The sequence below is a fragment of the Myotis yumanensis genome, unplaced genomic scaffold, assembly GCF_028538775.1.
Source record: "Myotis yumanensis isolate MYYU_CA2020_CCGP unplaced genomic scaffold, mMyoYum1.0.hap1 SCAF_9, whole genome shotgun sequence".
NCBI classification, from domain to species: Eukaryota; Metazoa; Chordata; class Mammalia; order Chiroptera; family Vespertilionidae; genus Myotis; species Myotis yumanensis.
Window position 1 is genome coordinate 76,923,281 of NW_027223760.1, and position 16,131 is coordinate 76,939,411.

General features: G+C 43.4%; 1 protein-coding gene and 1 pseudogene across 2 annotated transcripts in view; one reads left to right on the forward strand and one right to left on the reverse strand.

Annotated features, from left to right (window-relative positions):
* Positions 1-16,131, reverse strand: part of GLI3 (GLI family zinc finger 3) — a 278,059-nt gene that overhangs the window by 212,095 nt on the left and 49,833 nt on the right. The window lies entirely within an intron of this gene.
* Positions 1-16,131, forward strand: part of LOC139016657 (large ribosomal subunit protein eL27-like) — a 45,147-nt pseudogene that overhangs the window by 13,078 nt on the left and 15,938 nt on the right.

A 16,131-nucleotide genomic window follows, 5' to 3' on the forward strand; every position in this document is an offset into this window, starting at 1 on the left:
TCCCATTCACAAGTGCTATTATCTTTCTTAAACAGGAAACTTACAGCTATGTATTTCAGGTTACATACAAATCTATTTAAATATTTGCAATATGTAACAAAATGTTACTCTATAGCAAAAAGAATTCCCAAGATAGGGGTGATGGGGCATCAATAGGCAATTCACTGAAGAAGAAATTTAATATTGTGCCAGTAGAAAATGAAAACTAGTTTTTATTTCATTATAGCAGTGTTTCTCAACCTTCTAACCCTTTAAATACAGTTCCTCATGTTGTGACCCCCCAACCATAAAATTATTTTCATTGCTACTTCATAACTGTAATATTGCTACTGTTATGAATCGTAATGTAAATATCTGATATGCAGGATGGTCTTAGGCGACTCCTGTGAAAGGGTCGTTCGACCGCCAAAGGGGGCGCGACCCACAGGTTGAGAACCGCTGCATTATAGAGTGAAAGAAGTGAAAATCGAAATATGATACTGGGTACTTGGGGGTTTTTTGTTGTTTTCTGCCTTGGTACCAAATTAGGAAGTATTGGCAAAGACTAAGTAAAGAAAAATACAGTATGATCAGCAGAGTAAAGTAGTACATTTTGTATACTCACAAATCTGTACACCAGCTTGGTGACCTGTATGACAGGTCTTAAATGTAAATACCAGTTTACCCAACATCCCCATTGCTGGGTACATTCCCAAAGAAGGAATTTGGGTTCCATGCAAAGACTTAGTTACAAAGATAGTCACTGAAATATTCCTTATAATAGAGGGTGTACAGCTCCTAAATGACCAATAATGGGATATTAATAATATCCACAAAGCAGAGAGAAGGGCTGGGAGGAGAAGAGAGGGGAGAAAGCATATACCAAAATGTTAGCAGTAGTGCTTATCTCTGCAAAGTCGATTATGATGAGTATATTTTATTGCCTCCTATTGACTGCATTTTTTGACATTTCTCTAAAATAAAAAAAGTCTTAAAATTGTTTAATTTGGAAATAAACGTGTCTTTTCAGAGCTGTTTCGTGCTTAAATAGTGTACAGTTCTTACATAGAACATACCGAAATCTCTTGGTCTTTTTGAAACATGAGTTTGTGGTAAATAAAGGAGATGCCAGAACTCTCCCCACAATTTCCACAATCAAGTATTTGCTTGAGTATTTTTTTTTCTTTCTGAATCCCCATGGATATGGGAAGGAGGTTAGAGACATTCTGTGAGCTCATGCCCAGTTTAACCCTAATTCCCCAGACAAAATAGAACCTGGGAGGATTCATTTGTTTCTCCTCTCTGCAGCAATGACCCAGCTGACTCAGCACACAGCTATTTATTAATAAATGCTATGTGCAATTACTCGGTTTTATAAAAACTGCCATGTCTTCCACCGCAGTTACACCATCTCACACACACACACACACACACACACACACACACACAAACACACACACACAGTCTTGTCTTTAACAGGACACTGCCAAGAGCTTTGCCTTCACCATGCAGCAACCTTGTGAACTATGAAGATTATTTCACATTTTAAAGCCCTGGAAACAGAGGCTCAGAGAGATAAAGCATCTTATTCAAAATCCCACAGCTAGGAAACAGCAGTCAGAGAGAGACAACTAGTCAAGACGACTGCCCCAGGAGTCCAGCCCTCCAGCCCTCTAGTAACCCAGGCTGCACCTCACACTCTGGGGGGTCCACCGCTGTCAGCCACTTGTTAGTCTGTCTGCAAGTCAAGCTGCCATGACAACGGTTGCATTTTCATTTTGCATCTTGCGGTAGGTAGCGGCCCTGTAGGTGCTGGTGAAATGCTGGGGCCTCTCTCACCTGGAGAGGTGGAACCTTCAGGAGCACCAGGCTGGATTGGCCGAGCAGATGCACAGGTGAGCAGTGTTCTCAAGGAATCAGCTGAAAAGCCTAACACATGCTGAGAGCTCTTCTGTCTGGTCTTCCCTCACATCCCAAGCAACGTTAAGTCAACTACTGCTAAGGCCTGAGTCTGGCTCTAATTTCTGAAAAGGGAGTTTAAAAATCGCATCAATGTTACTTTTCAGTCTCTACAATAAACCTGGGAGCATGAACAGGCTGAGTATCCTACACGGAGCTGGAGGATAACTTGGCAGTCTATTTCCTCTTTTGTGGAAAGCTGTCCATTTATTTTGATTTAGAAGTAAATGTTATAATGTTCTCCAACCGTTTGCTCCCGGTTTTCCCTCCCTTCCCTCATTCGCATTCCAAGTTGGGCCTCTCAGGAGCACAGAGGGATTTCTGAATCACTGATCCCCAGAGTAGAGAACCTCAGGAAATCCTTAAGTAACATGAGCAACCAAAATATAGCCAATGACTCCCAGGAAGGGGCTGGGTTCATGCCCACGTAGATGGGACTCGAGGAGATGAGGAACAAGAGTGACCACGATAGAACCTGAGGAAAAAAGCAGTGCTTGTCCATTTCAGTTCTCACAACTTTCTATTTTCAGTCGTTAAATAACGGACACACACTTGACCACTGCCACTTGGCTTTTGCTGAGGGATTATAGAAATCTTGCCTTACTCTGTTAATTCTTCAAAAATATCCCAATTTCCTATTTCTCCCAAAGGACAAAAAGGCAATGTAAAGCAGATCCCTGATAGTATTTGACTAAACAAACAAAAATGTTAAACGTAGTATGGTTTCATGTATTTTATGGAATAAAAGACTCAGTAATATGTATGAGGCACTAATAGTTACAATATAATATAAAGTATAAACATTCTGACTGTTCAAAAATTCCAGGTGACCATTTATGACATTTAAAATCAATTAAGGATGCCTATCACCTGATAATATCTGGACAACTAGATTTTCTTTTCCATCTGACTTATCCCACCTAAACCAGGTAACCTCCCTTATCTGCAATAATACAAATAAAGATTTCTTTGGACAAGTTTTATCTGTGAGAAATGGGGAACTGACCAACAAATTTGATTTCCTGACTTTTGTTTACTGGAAACTCAGGTTCATAATTGGGTCTAGAGATGTCTGCACTGTATGTCAAAATTTCTTTCCACAGAATTCACCTTTCAGCCGATCCCACAGACTTGGCTGGCTTGATCCCTAACACCTGCTTATTCACTTCCTGCCCCTGAAATGTTAAAAGCTCTGTGCTGCTAACCAGCTGGTAGAGTTGAGCAAATCCCCCTAAATCAGCCCCTGCCAGACGACCCGGGAGTTAGTTCATGGTGGCTCTTTGCTGACACACAGAGAAAACAAGTACATTTTGGTTCACAAAGGAGCCTTCACATGTTTCACAGACCTCTTCTTTCATCTGTCGGTTCACAGCTCGTTTTTGATGAACTGTGTTCATCAGCCGCCCCCCAGGGCCGCACAGAGGGTGACAGCACGGGCGTGGAGTCTGGCTGCAAGGGTTCAAGGCCTGGCCCCTCACTGCACTCAGTACAGAGTCCCGGAACTCCCAGCGCTGCTTCCTCATCTGTGAGTCGCGGCAGCGGCAGCGGGCTTGCCGTGAGGATTAAGGGGCACACATGAGAAGTGTTCTATAGATGTTAACGCTCAGTAGAACCGCTCGCCCCATGCTGGCATACAGTATGTCTGTACAGATGTGGGATCATCCTTCCTGCCTGATTTATATTAAATTCAGACTCCTACCTTATAGTTGCACCCCATGCAATTTTTTTGAGTCCATTAAGTTCCTAGAGAGACCTGAGACCAGCTGATCCAAAACACACCACATATGTGACAGTACATGCACCTGTGTGTCTGCAACCAACTGAGTGGTAAATGTTTCTAAGTGCTACCATTTACCAGTGATGCTAGCATAAATGCAATGCCCTGGACCAACTCCCTGAAATGCTCACCTTCCACACCTCAGTCCAGCTGTGGGAGCTGAGGACACAAACTACACCCCTTTGGGCCTCAGTTTATTGAGTTTGAAAAATGGAGGTGACAACAGCTTCCCTCATAAAACTTTGGTGAGCAGGAAATGAGTTCCCTTATACAAACTTATACAGAAAAGCAAAACTGCTCTATGGGAGTAAGTGGATTCTAACTTGCATGCTGGGATAAATAATAATACTAACAGCAACACCAGTAGCTATCAAGTGTCACGCTGTGCAAACCCTTCACATCTTTGATTTCCTTAAATCCTCACCACGATCTTATTATTCCCATTTTGCCAATGAGAACAGCAAAGGTTAGAGAGGGTAAGAGAGTTTCCCGAGGTCACGCAGCAGGGTCAGACGAGGCCCGGGTCTGAGTCCCACAGGACACGTACTCACTCTGCCCTGGACAGCACAGGCCCAGAAACATCTTCTTATTTTGGCAGCTCTGAACTTGCCAACTGAGCTCCAAGTCACAACAGTATAATGGAGGAGGATGGTCACACGGGTTAGCCAACAAGAACATTGACATCAGGCACAGAGACCAGCAAAGGGATAGATGCCCGGGCCAGTCCATCATGAAATCCTGTTTCAACTGGATTTAACATTTACTCAAACCTCATTACTTGTGCCCCACACACGTTGGTGCTGACCAAAGACATCCTCCAAGATTCATCTGGTGCCAGAGGGAGCCGGTTCCCAGCTGAAGTACACAGGGACCCTCCGCCTCCACATTTTGTGCACTACTTGGCCCCTAGGTCTTGACAAATCGTGTTTAGGCCCATGGATAACATAATACTCCTTCATGAAAACAGATGTCAGCTCAGGTTTCTAAAACTTCTCTACCCTCATCCAGGATCTAAACCAGTCCACGGAGCCAAGAACCCTAAGAGCATCGTTTCTCCTCGACCCTTCACAAACGCATAGGTATATATTCAATGTCCCCTCTCTCTCTCTTTCTCTTTCTCTCTCTCCCTCCCTCCCTCCTTCCCTTCCTCCCTCCCTCCAAGTACTTGGCCCAGTATGGCTCCTCGTTCAATCAAAAGAAATAAAATAAGACATGAACTCATGCAAACAACTGCCCAACGCAGTACAAGCCGTCAGTTGTATAAGTAACAGACCCCCAGCCGCAGTCTGAACCCAGCTGGGAAAAGTCTGCTTCCTCATGTGTCTAAGACAACCTACTTCTTCAATCCTAAGCTACTGAGAAAAATAAAAGGTCCAGAACTGAATTCAGCGAGGAATTCCTCCAAGGAACTACTTCCCAAATCTTCACTTGGTTACGCCCGTCTCCTTTAGACTCAGGTGCAGGATTATTGATCACTGCATCCTGTTGCTGCCCAGCTCCTGGCTTCCCTGCCTGAAGAGGGCTGGGAACGTAGGCAAGAAGGCTCAATCCTATCCCCTTGGCACCTATGAAACCTTCCTCCAAATTTCAAGTCAACAGCCAAGCTATTTGACTGGCGCACACACTCAAGTGAGCCAAACCTGAATCATACTGAATTTCTCATGGGGCCGAGAAGGGGGCACTTTCGTTTATGCTTTCTTTGCTGCCTGATTCACCTACTTACTGATCACCGGCTGTTTCACACAGGGCACTATGCCAGGTGCCCGTAGGACAGTTCCAGTCCTTCCCTCTGGAAGCTTACAGGCACCTGTTAAAGAGTCCATATTCTAGTGGGGGTGAGTGGGGGTAGCTAGAGGTCAGCAAAGGCCTCGGGGGACCCTTAAACTGAACAATGGGATCTATCCAGAGATACCAACTCTGGGAGAAGAGACAGAGATGGTCTGGAACATTCAAAGCACAAAAACATGAAGATGACTGTGACTTGAAACAAAGAGGAAGGTTTCTTCATGACTGCCTTTGGAAACCAAGGCCAGTAGGACCGAATGGCCAAATAAGGGGACGAAGAGGGGAGGGATGAGGCTGGGTCCATCATCATCACCAGTTTGCAGGTAAGGAAACTGAAGTACAGAAAGGCAAAGAACACAGGTCGTACATAGCAGCGCTGGACATGAACCCAGTCTGACTCCAGGACCCAAGCCTTTGATCATGAGCTCTAATTCTACTTTTCTATGACTTCAAAATGTAGAACTGTAAAATATTAGGCTTGATGGAAAAGTGATCACTAATAATCAGTTTATCCAAGGAATAAGGGACTGAAGACAAACTGCAGAGGGAATCACAATTATAAACATAGATGGAAAGCACAGACAAGGGGCATTTTAATAGCTCAAAACTGACACAATTCCATGTGCCTCAGTTACAATCTCCATGCCTCCTGGCTCTGGCTTGTCCAGTAAAACGATGCTAGTGTAATATTCAGTGGGATACCTAGTGCATGAGTTTCTTTCCCCAAATGTTTTATTGTGGTAAAATACACATAACATAGTATTTACTATCCTAACCACTTTTAAGGGTACAGTTCAGTGGTATTAAGGACTTTCGTATTGTTATGTAATCACCACCACCATCCATCTCCAGAACTGTTTTCATTCCCCTAATGCATAGCTTCTGATGAGGCTCCGCTTTAAGCAATATCACTCACAATGTTGTAAATATTCACTAAACCCTGCCAAGTGTGAAACTGGGCGAGATGTCAGTGCATCAAGACAGATACAACGCAGCTCTGCCTTCATGGAGCTCAAAGTCTACCAGCAGAACTGGACATATAATCAAATTGGGGCTTAAACAAATTTCAAGGGCTGTGCAATTAAGAAATCAAATGGATACAATTTAAGATATGACCCCCTCTGGTGTTGTTCAGTGGTTGAGCATCGACCCATGAACCAGGAGGTCAGGGTTCAATTCTCGGATAGGGCACATGTCTGGGATTGTGGGCTCAATCCCCAGCAGGGGGCGTGCAGGAAGTATAGCCGATCAATGATTCTCTCTCATCACTGATGTTTCTATCCCTTTCTCCCTCTCCCTTTCTCTTTCTGAAATAAATAAAAACATAGTTTTTAAAAAAAGAAATTATATGGACAATGAGCGCCCAGCTCGGTAAGCGCCTAGAGTAAGACAACATGCAAATGTCACAGAGGACCAGAAGCCACTCACACAACTTCTCTCCTTTGGAATAGAAAGTTCCAGAAGGAGACAGGGCAAAAATATGTATTACCCAAAGCACCAATAAAGTTTTAAAAATTAACTCTATGTTTCACACAGGTAGCCTCTAGGGGGGGCCCGAATTTCCAGTAAGTAGTCAAACTGCAGGCGACTAAGATGCAGGTGCTTAATTCCACAGTCACATGTGGAAGTCCCTTTGGCAGCTACCAGCACTGCCAAAGTCATGGTACAGAGCATCCTGGAATAGGTGTCTTTGAAAAGACAGCCTGCTCTCACCACTTAAGGTCAAACAATACAACAAAAAGACCTTGCCTTTGATCTCCAAGGAACTCATCTCCCCTCTCAAGAAGAAAGGAGAGCTATTCCTTTAGCAATCAGATGGGCCCCATCTGATTGAATCAGGGCCCCTTCATCCATTCAACAAATATGTATTAAGCTCTTACCATGTACTAGAAATTAGTAACTAGATCCTGTTTCAGGCGCTTGGGCTACTATACCAGGCAAGAAAATAGACACAAATCCCCATCAGCAGAGATAACAGGCAACATTTGTTAGACTCTAACAGTTAGACGCAGGGGTCCTCAAACTTTTTAAACAGGGGGCCAGTTCACTGTCCCTCAGACCGTTGGAGGGCCGGACTATAGTTTAAAAAAAAACTGCTAAGCAACAGGCAGCGGCAGCAAAAACACCCGGCGGGCCGGATAAATGTTTTCAGTGGGCCGCATGTGGCCCACGGGCCGTAGTTTGAGGACCCCTGAGTTAGAGGGTATCAAGAGCTATGAAAAAATAAAAAGTGGAGTGATGTAGGTGGAGGCAGGCGATAAGGAGAGAGGGGGAAGTGGGAGGAAGGCAGGAGGCAATAAGGTGATACTGGTGGATCTCACTGAAAAACTGGCATTAGGGCACAGAATTGAAGGAGATAAGGGAGTTAGAAAAGATATGAGGGAAGAATCAGCTAGAACGAGAAACCCCGAGGCAAGGGCTTTCCTGGTGAATTTGGAAAACAGCCCAAAGCAGAGTGTGGCTTAAGCAGAGGGAGTGGGGTGGGGGAAGAGATGCAGGGCCCTGGATTTGGGTCCAAGTGAAATGGTGAGTTCACAGCAGAAGAGTGACACAATCTAATCTACATTTTAAAGGCTCACTCTGGCTCCATGTTGACAGAGACAGTAGGGAAGTTAAGTAGGTCCAGGCAGGAGACAGGCAGCTATTGGTGAAATCCTAGGAGGAGTTGAAGGTGGCTCCTAGGAAGACAGCGGGGAGCCGAGCTTTAGGAAGGTAGAGCCAACATGGGTCCAAGATGTTGAACAACTGGAAGGATGGTGGTACCATGAACTGAAAAGGTGGGATGAGCAGATTGGAAAGGGTGGGAAATCTGCTCAGTTCTTCAATGACATATTTAGGATGATATCTGTTATACTAGTATAATGCAACAGAAATGCTGAATATACCAATCTGAAGTTTTAGAGAGTGAGGTCTGGGCCGGAAGAACAAATCTGGTTGTTACAAGCAAATCAAGAAATCAATGTTTTTCAATTTGCTATCACCAAAGGAATGAGCAGAGATAGAGAGGAAGACCCTGAACTCTGGGGTACCCAACATTAAAACACTGGAGAAAGAGGAGCCGGCAACGGAGATGATAAGCAGTGCCCAAAAAGCAGAATGCAGGCAGAAAGATGAGCTGGGTGTCAAGTAAAGAAGGTACACCGAGGAGGAGAGAGGGAAGAGCTTTGTCAAACGCTGCTGAAGGGCCAAGTACGACGAGGACTGAAAACTGACCGTTGGATTTACCCACATGGGATCCCTGATGGCCTTGACAAAGCAGTCTCCATAGAGCAAGAGATCAGAAAAAGGCCAGAGTGGGTGTGAAAGGGAATGGCTGAAGAGAAGATGGAGACCGTGAATATCAATAACTCCTTGAAGATTTGCTGCAAATACATGAGGGGCTAGGGAGCTGGTCATTGGTGAGAGGGAGTAAGATCAAAGAGCGTGTTTCTTTCTTTTAAGAGGATTGATGCTTATATACGGGTAACATCATCCAGCAGGAAAACAAAACAGATGATTTACAAGGAAAAAGAGATGACTATGGGCATGATGGCTGGAGAAGATAAGAACTAGACCCATAGGATATCTGGAGGAAGTGGCTTTAGATAGCTCTGATAATAGAGGTGAGGAGATGTGGCTGTGGGAGCTGGTGCAAGTTCTCTTGCATTGGCTTGAATGTGCTTAGTAAAAGCAGAAAAGTAAGCCCCTGGCCAGGTAGCTCAGTTGGTTAGAGCATCTTCCCGATACACTAGGTTCAATCCCTGGTAAAAAAAAATTCCTTTTACAGAATCCCAAAAAAATCCCTATTAAATATTAGCTGTTATCATCCTTTCAAGCTCAACCATCAGCATACTAGTGGTGCCAACCAGTCCCATAACAAGAGCTTACAACAAGCAAGCTTTGAACAGTACATGATTTCTGGGGACAGCAGGGAGGAAAGGGATCCTGACAGGAATCCATGTAAGTTAGTTTACTTTTCCTTCCAGGTCACTAACAGATCTGTGACAGCCCAGACTTCTCCCAACCCTTCATAACCGCAAAATAAAGAACATGTATGGGCACCCCCTTTCATGTGCATACTTATACATGGACTCAAGTCAAAACTCAGGAGTCATCTGAGATTCTTCTTTCCTCCCATACCCTGGTCCAACTGCATGTCCACACCACAGGCTGAATGTAGCCATTTCTATCCATCTCCAGAGTGTCAATGCCTGCAACAGGCTTCTAAATGGCCTCCTACATACACTCTTACCCTTCATATTAACCAGGAGATCTTTCCAGAACAAAGGGGTCAGGAGCACAAAATCATAAGCCTGACCTCCCCACATTGGGTCCCCAGCTCTGCCACTTACCAGCCCTATGGCCTTAGGCAAGTCACTTAACCTCTGTGCTCAGTTTCCTCATCTGCAAAATGGGGGTAATAGCAGCTCCTACTTGATAAGGCTGCTGTGAGAATTAAATGACTGGCTCATGTGAAACACTTAAAATAGGACTGGCGCGTGCTAAGTGCCCTCTCCAGAAAAACCCCCTCCTATTCCCAAACCCTCCAATAACTCCTGGCAGACTCAGCAGAAAATCTAAATGCCTTGCCTTGACCTCATCTCATTCTGCTTCCCCTTGTTCTTTTTTTTTTTTTTTAATATATTTTATTGATTTTTTTTACAGAGAGGAAGGGAGAGAGAGAGTTAGAAACATCGATGAGAGAGAAATATCGATCAGCTGCCTACTGGGGATGTGCCCGCAACCAAGGTACATGCCCTTGACCGGAATCGAACCTGGGACCCTTCAGTCCACAGGCCGACGCTCTATCCACTGAGCCAAACCAGTTAGGGCTGCTTCCGCTTGTTCTTGCCCTTCTGTGTCTGCTCTGGAATACACCAGGCCTATGTCCCCTACAAGCCTCTGCTCTGTTAGGCCCTCAGTCTGCAGTGTTCTTCCCACATCTTCCCATGGACATGCCTTCTGGTCTTTCATAGCTGCTCAGTGACTCACCATCTCAGTCCTTCTATGACCATCAGAGCACCGATCCCACCAGGTCCCCTTGTTTCCCAACTGTCTCCCAACTGGAAGGCAAGCCTGCTCCTCAGGGCAGGAACCTAGTCTGTGTAATGCTCTACCTCCGGGACCTAGAAGAGTGCCTGGTTTTACTAAGTGGACAATGAACACTGTGGCTGATGATTGCTTCCATGAAGGAATGAACAAACACACAGACATAGCCATGTGATACACAGGGTGTCCCCCAAAAAATGTATACATACCTTGCAGCTGATAGTTCAACTGATGAATCTTTCTTTTCAGATTTAATTATTCAAAGTATGTATACATTTTGGAGGTACACCCTGAATACTGTGGTGAACATCCAGATGTTCAATGCACACCTCACTTCAAAGAACAACCTGTTGCTTCAGCTGCTATCGGCCAATTCCCTTCAACTCAGCACCTGCAGGGACTGCCTGAGCTGTACAGAACTGCCTTCCTCAAGGTCACCTTGATAACTGATCTATGTGGGGGTATAAAGGTCTGGCCATCTCAGTCCAATTCAGGACAACTCTTACAGTCCATACCAGATGCAGAGCTCCCTGGGGGTTTGGCTGAAGCTGGTGCCGGGCCTGCATTGCACCTCACCATCTTCCTGCACCCACTCCTGCTCCTTTCCACAGGTGCCCATCTCAAGGGACCGCCAGTAAACATCTGCATACTAAACTCCACCTCAGAGACCACATCCAGGAAATGCACCCTTCAATGCACACTATGCTCCAAGTGGGACACTAGCCCCACCCACCCAGGCATGCAGGTCCTCAGGCTGGGGAGGTCTGCACACCGGGCATCTGCCCAGTCCCGTGGGTCCCCTCTTCTGCCTGGACTGATAGCTTTTTAACCATAGTGCCTGGGCCTCAGAGCCCACCCTGATGTGGTGGTGATGACCTTGGAAGGAACTTCAGTCCATGTTTTCCTGATGCCATCAGAATTCACACATTTTCAAACCTACACGTGGTATGCTGGTTGTAATTCAGCTGTATTTTTTTTCAGACTCAAGGGAAGTAATGTAGAACGGCTTCCATCTCTCTGGCTGCTTTCTCATTGCATATTACTCATACGTGTTCTCCTGCATCCTTTTCTGGCAGCCACTCAGAGGTGATTCAGAAACACGCTCAGAAGCCTTTAAAGTGGTGATGTGAACCCCACACGTGAAGCCATCTTTTCCTAATAAATTACAGCAGGACGCTCAGAGACATTTTCTGCATACTTCTCAGATGCTACACATGCGCTCCTGTCTTGCAGCACGAGGGAAGTACAATGCTTTATTCATGCCATTCTGCAGCCACCCGAATGCACTTCAGCTTGTCTTGCGCAATCTGGGGCAGTTACAGATGTGCTGCCACAGGGGCACAGGTGTGTGAGCTCTTTGACCAAGCAGTGGTGCTCTCCAGCCAGCAACAGGGGCAATTCGTGTCCAGGATGAAAGATTGCGATTTAAAAAAAATACTCAGGTAACAGAATTTGAGACATGCTTTCTTGGGTTGACCATCTCTACCCCTACACACACACCCTGGAGTGTAGGGGTTTTGACTTCTCCCGGCCGTTGGGGTGCACCGAGCTTGGCTCCTCTCTGGATGATGGCAGCCGTTTCGGTGACAGCTGGCTGGTGTACTTCTGGCAAAAACCTGATTGGAGCAGGGACTAAGAATTTAGCCTCACTGTCACCTTGCATTAAGCAAATAATCAAACAAGCCCAACCATATCATCCGCCACCCGGGTATGAAATTCCACCTTAAATTGACTTGGCACATCAGAACCAGGACTCTATGCTACAGAAGCTTGTATCTGAAACAAAGTCAAATCTCAACACCTCTCACCAACTTTCCCTGACAATACCCTCCCATGAAATAACGGATCGTTCTCTCTTTTGTCTCCCAATAGCACTTCGGAAACCTCTCAACCATTATATTGGTTGTAAATGTTGCCCAACCCAAGTTTGAATTTGTTAAACTCTGTCCTTTCCATCCCGATTAGCATCCCTCATGGCCAGCACAAGGCCGATCCTCTAAATTACAGAAAAGACAATGAAGCTCTTGATTTACTGGGAAAAGGGTGCTTTAAATGTCCTGGGCCATTGCTAAGGTCATGTCATGTTCTGATAAAGTACCTGAGAACATACACTGGAGAAAGGGAAGCCTTCAATAAATGGTGTTGGGAACATTTCTATGTGGAGAGACACATGCAAAAGAAAGAAGCTTGACCCTTATCTTACACCATACACAGAAATTAGCTCAGAGTGGATTAAAGACTTGAACCTAAGACCTGAAACCATAAAATTCCTAGAAGAAAACACAGGTGGTAAGCTCCTTAACAAAAGTCTTGGCAGTGATTTTTTAAATCTGACACCAAAAGCAAAAATAAACAAATCAACTACACTCAATGAACTGCATCAAGCTTCTAAAAAGCTAAAATGCTACTGCACAGTGAAGGCAACCACCAACAAAATGAAAAGGTAACCCACCAAATGGAGAAAATATTTGCAAATCATATATTTGATAAAGGGTGAATTTTTGAAATATAGAAAGAATTCATACAACTCAACAGCAAAAAAACAAACACTCTGATTAAGAATTAGACAGAGGCTCTGAAAATATACTTTCCCAAAGAAGACATACAGATGGATAATAGGTACATGAAAAGGTGCTCAACCAGTAGGGAAATACAAATCAAACCTACAATGAGCTATCACCTCACAATTGTTAGAATGGCTATTATCAAAAGACATGAATTAACAAGTGCTGGCAAGAATGTACTAAAGAAAAGGGAACCCTCATGTACTGTTGGTGAGAATATAAATTGGTGCAGCCACTATGGAAAACAATATGGAGGGTCTTGAAAAAATTAAAAATAGAACTACCATATGATTCATCAATTCTAGTTGTGGAATTGTGGTTATTTATCAAAAGAAAATGAGAACACTAACTTAAAAAGATATATGTACCCCTTGTTCATTGCAGCATTATTTACAATAGCCAAGATATGCAAACAACCTAAGTGTCCATCTATGGATGATGGATAAGGAAATATATATAATAAGATATTATTAAGCCATAAAAAAAGAATGAGATCTTTTCATTTGTGATAATATGGATGAATCTCTAGAGCATTATGCTTAGTGAAATAAGTCAGACAGAGAAAGTCAAAAACCTTGTGCTCTATCTTATATGTGGAATATAAAAACAAACTAAGGTCATAGGTAGAGAACAGATTGGTGGTTGCCAGAGGCAGAGGGGACTGGAGAGATTAGTTTAAGTAATCTAAATTTAAAGAAAAGAGAAATATAGAAAACACATAAAGATCATGGATAGGTCAAGGGAGAAAAGTCATAGATCACAAAAACAAAAAATTGTGAGAAGTTATCCAATAAAAATCAACACACATTTTTGATTAAAGAAAAAGTACCAACCTCAGAAGATAGTTCCTTAACATGATAAAAATAATAATAAAATTATTAAAGTAACAGCCAATATGGTTATCATCAGAATTAATCACTATTATCTAGGAATTTGAAGGAAGTTTGATGTGATAGAACATGGAGATCAAGTATATAGCAATTGGGAGGGAAAGAAAATATTATTGGCACATAGTATTATAGTCTAATCTAGATATAACAAAAATTATTAAAGTAAGTATAGTATTTAATATAGCCATAAAATTGAAAATAAATATCCAGAAATCAACAGTTTTTCTATTTACCAGAAATTACTAATTAAGAAAAAGAGATATTTTAAACACATATTAACTTCCAGAAATGGTGTTAAGCCCTTAACACATTAGCTCATCTAATTTTCACAACGACCCTAAAAAGTAGATAGCATTATTACCTACATTTTATAGGAGAGAAAACAGATACTCAGAAGGATTACATATCTTGCCCAAAATCACACTGGCAGCAAATGACGAAGCCAGTATGAAAACCAGGCCAGCCGGATGCAAGGTCCTCATGTCCACTTCCATCCCACCTCTGTCTCCCAATTAAACTGCCAAGGGACACTTAATTCAAGCAAACATGCTAAGAGTAAACACACAAGAAATACATGCCACATATATGAAGACATTAAAAATAAAAAGCTTTCTGACAATCACAAAAAATCCCATCTGACTATTTATACTCTTACCGTTGTGATTAGCTAGTTTACTAATATTAATAATAGAAAAAGAGCAAAGGGGAAGCCAGACATTGTAAGCATGGTCATCCATGCAGCTTCACCAGGAAGTTAGAGCTTCACGCTCCCCAAGGAACCACTGGTCCATTCCCTGCAGATCAGTGGGGGAAGGGATCCTACAAAGGGGAGGTGGAGGCATACACAGTGAAGTCAGAGTGCCACAGGCAAGGGCTTGCCTGTTCGTCTAGCCTGGGAAGAAACCATTAGCTAGAAGGGTGGAGCCACCACAAGGGCCCGAAATCTTGGAAAATTAAAATAGCCAGAGTTCCCTCTTCTTGCTCTCTCCTGTTCTCTTACTCGCTCTTATCCTCCCTTGCTCACTCTTGCTCCATGACCCGAACTCACCCGTGCATTTGCTTGTTCTCTCTCCACAGCCATGTGGTCTTAAGCAGCCGCATGGCCATGGACTGCAGCTGGGAACACAAGCTAAGCTAGCCAGATGCTGGACTGGACTGGACTTCAATATGGAATAGAAATCCTGTGCAGGAGCCTTCCTTCTGGCCCTGCTGAAGACACGGTTGGGCTTTTCCCATGCGGGATGGCTTGGAGGAAAACCCCCTTAATTTTACATGATCAATAAAGATTTCCGTGACACCCCATCCTCCCCTGGGGACCTCAGGAAATTCTTTTCCTCAGGGCACCCCAAGAATTCCACTTCCACTGAAAACAATACCATACTTCATAACAGGCAAATTGTACTTTATAAAAATGTTAATTAGCCCCAACATAATAAATACATTTAATGTGATTCCAATCACAATTTACAGAGATATTATTACTTTTGTTGATGTTGTGCTTTCCTTGGGTGAGGCAAAGTTTAATAACAAGATTCTAAAGTTCCTCTAGAAGAAAAACAAGTAAATGTCCAGCCAAGAAATTTTAAAAACAGGGATTAAACTGCCCTTTAAGATGTTTGTTATTGTCATCTCCAAGCTTCGATCGGTTCCACATTCCTAGAAACAATTTTCCAAATAAGAGGTCTGTGTACACCTTTGGTAGCCACCGAGTTTTAAGATAAAGAAACTACAAAAGAACTCACAATACCTAGAACAACAGACAGTTGAACATTCAAAAGAAAACAAGCTAACACTTTAAATAGCTAACCTGTGAACGTGATGAAATTGTTTTGTGCCCACTTATTGGTCTTTAAACTGTATAGTTATACTCTTAGTATCGTTAAATGTTAAAAAAAAGAGCAAAACAAAGGGAGAATGACAAATGTCAAAAAAAAAACTAATTTAAAAATTACTTTTTAAAAAACCTCAGAAAGACTGCATACCATACATTCAGAATGTTTAATGTGGCAAAGCAAGGTTCGGGAATAATTTCACAGCTGTATTAAAACAGGAGGGGACACCAAGGCACCTTCTTTATTCCCTCCCTGCCATCTCTTCAGGTCCCACACCAGGCCATGCTTACAGTCCCACTCCAGGGCCACCTCTCCAC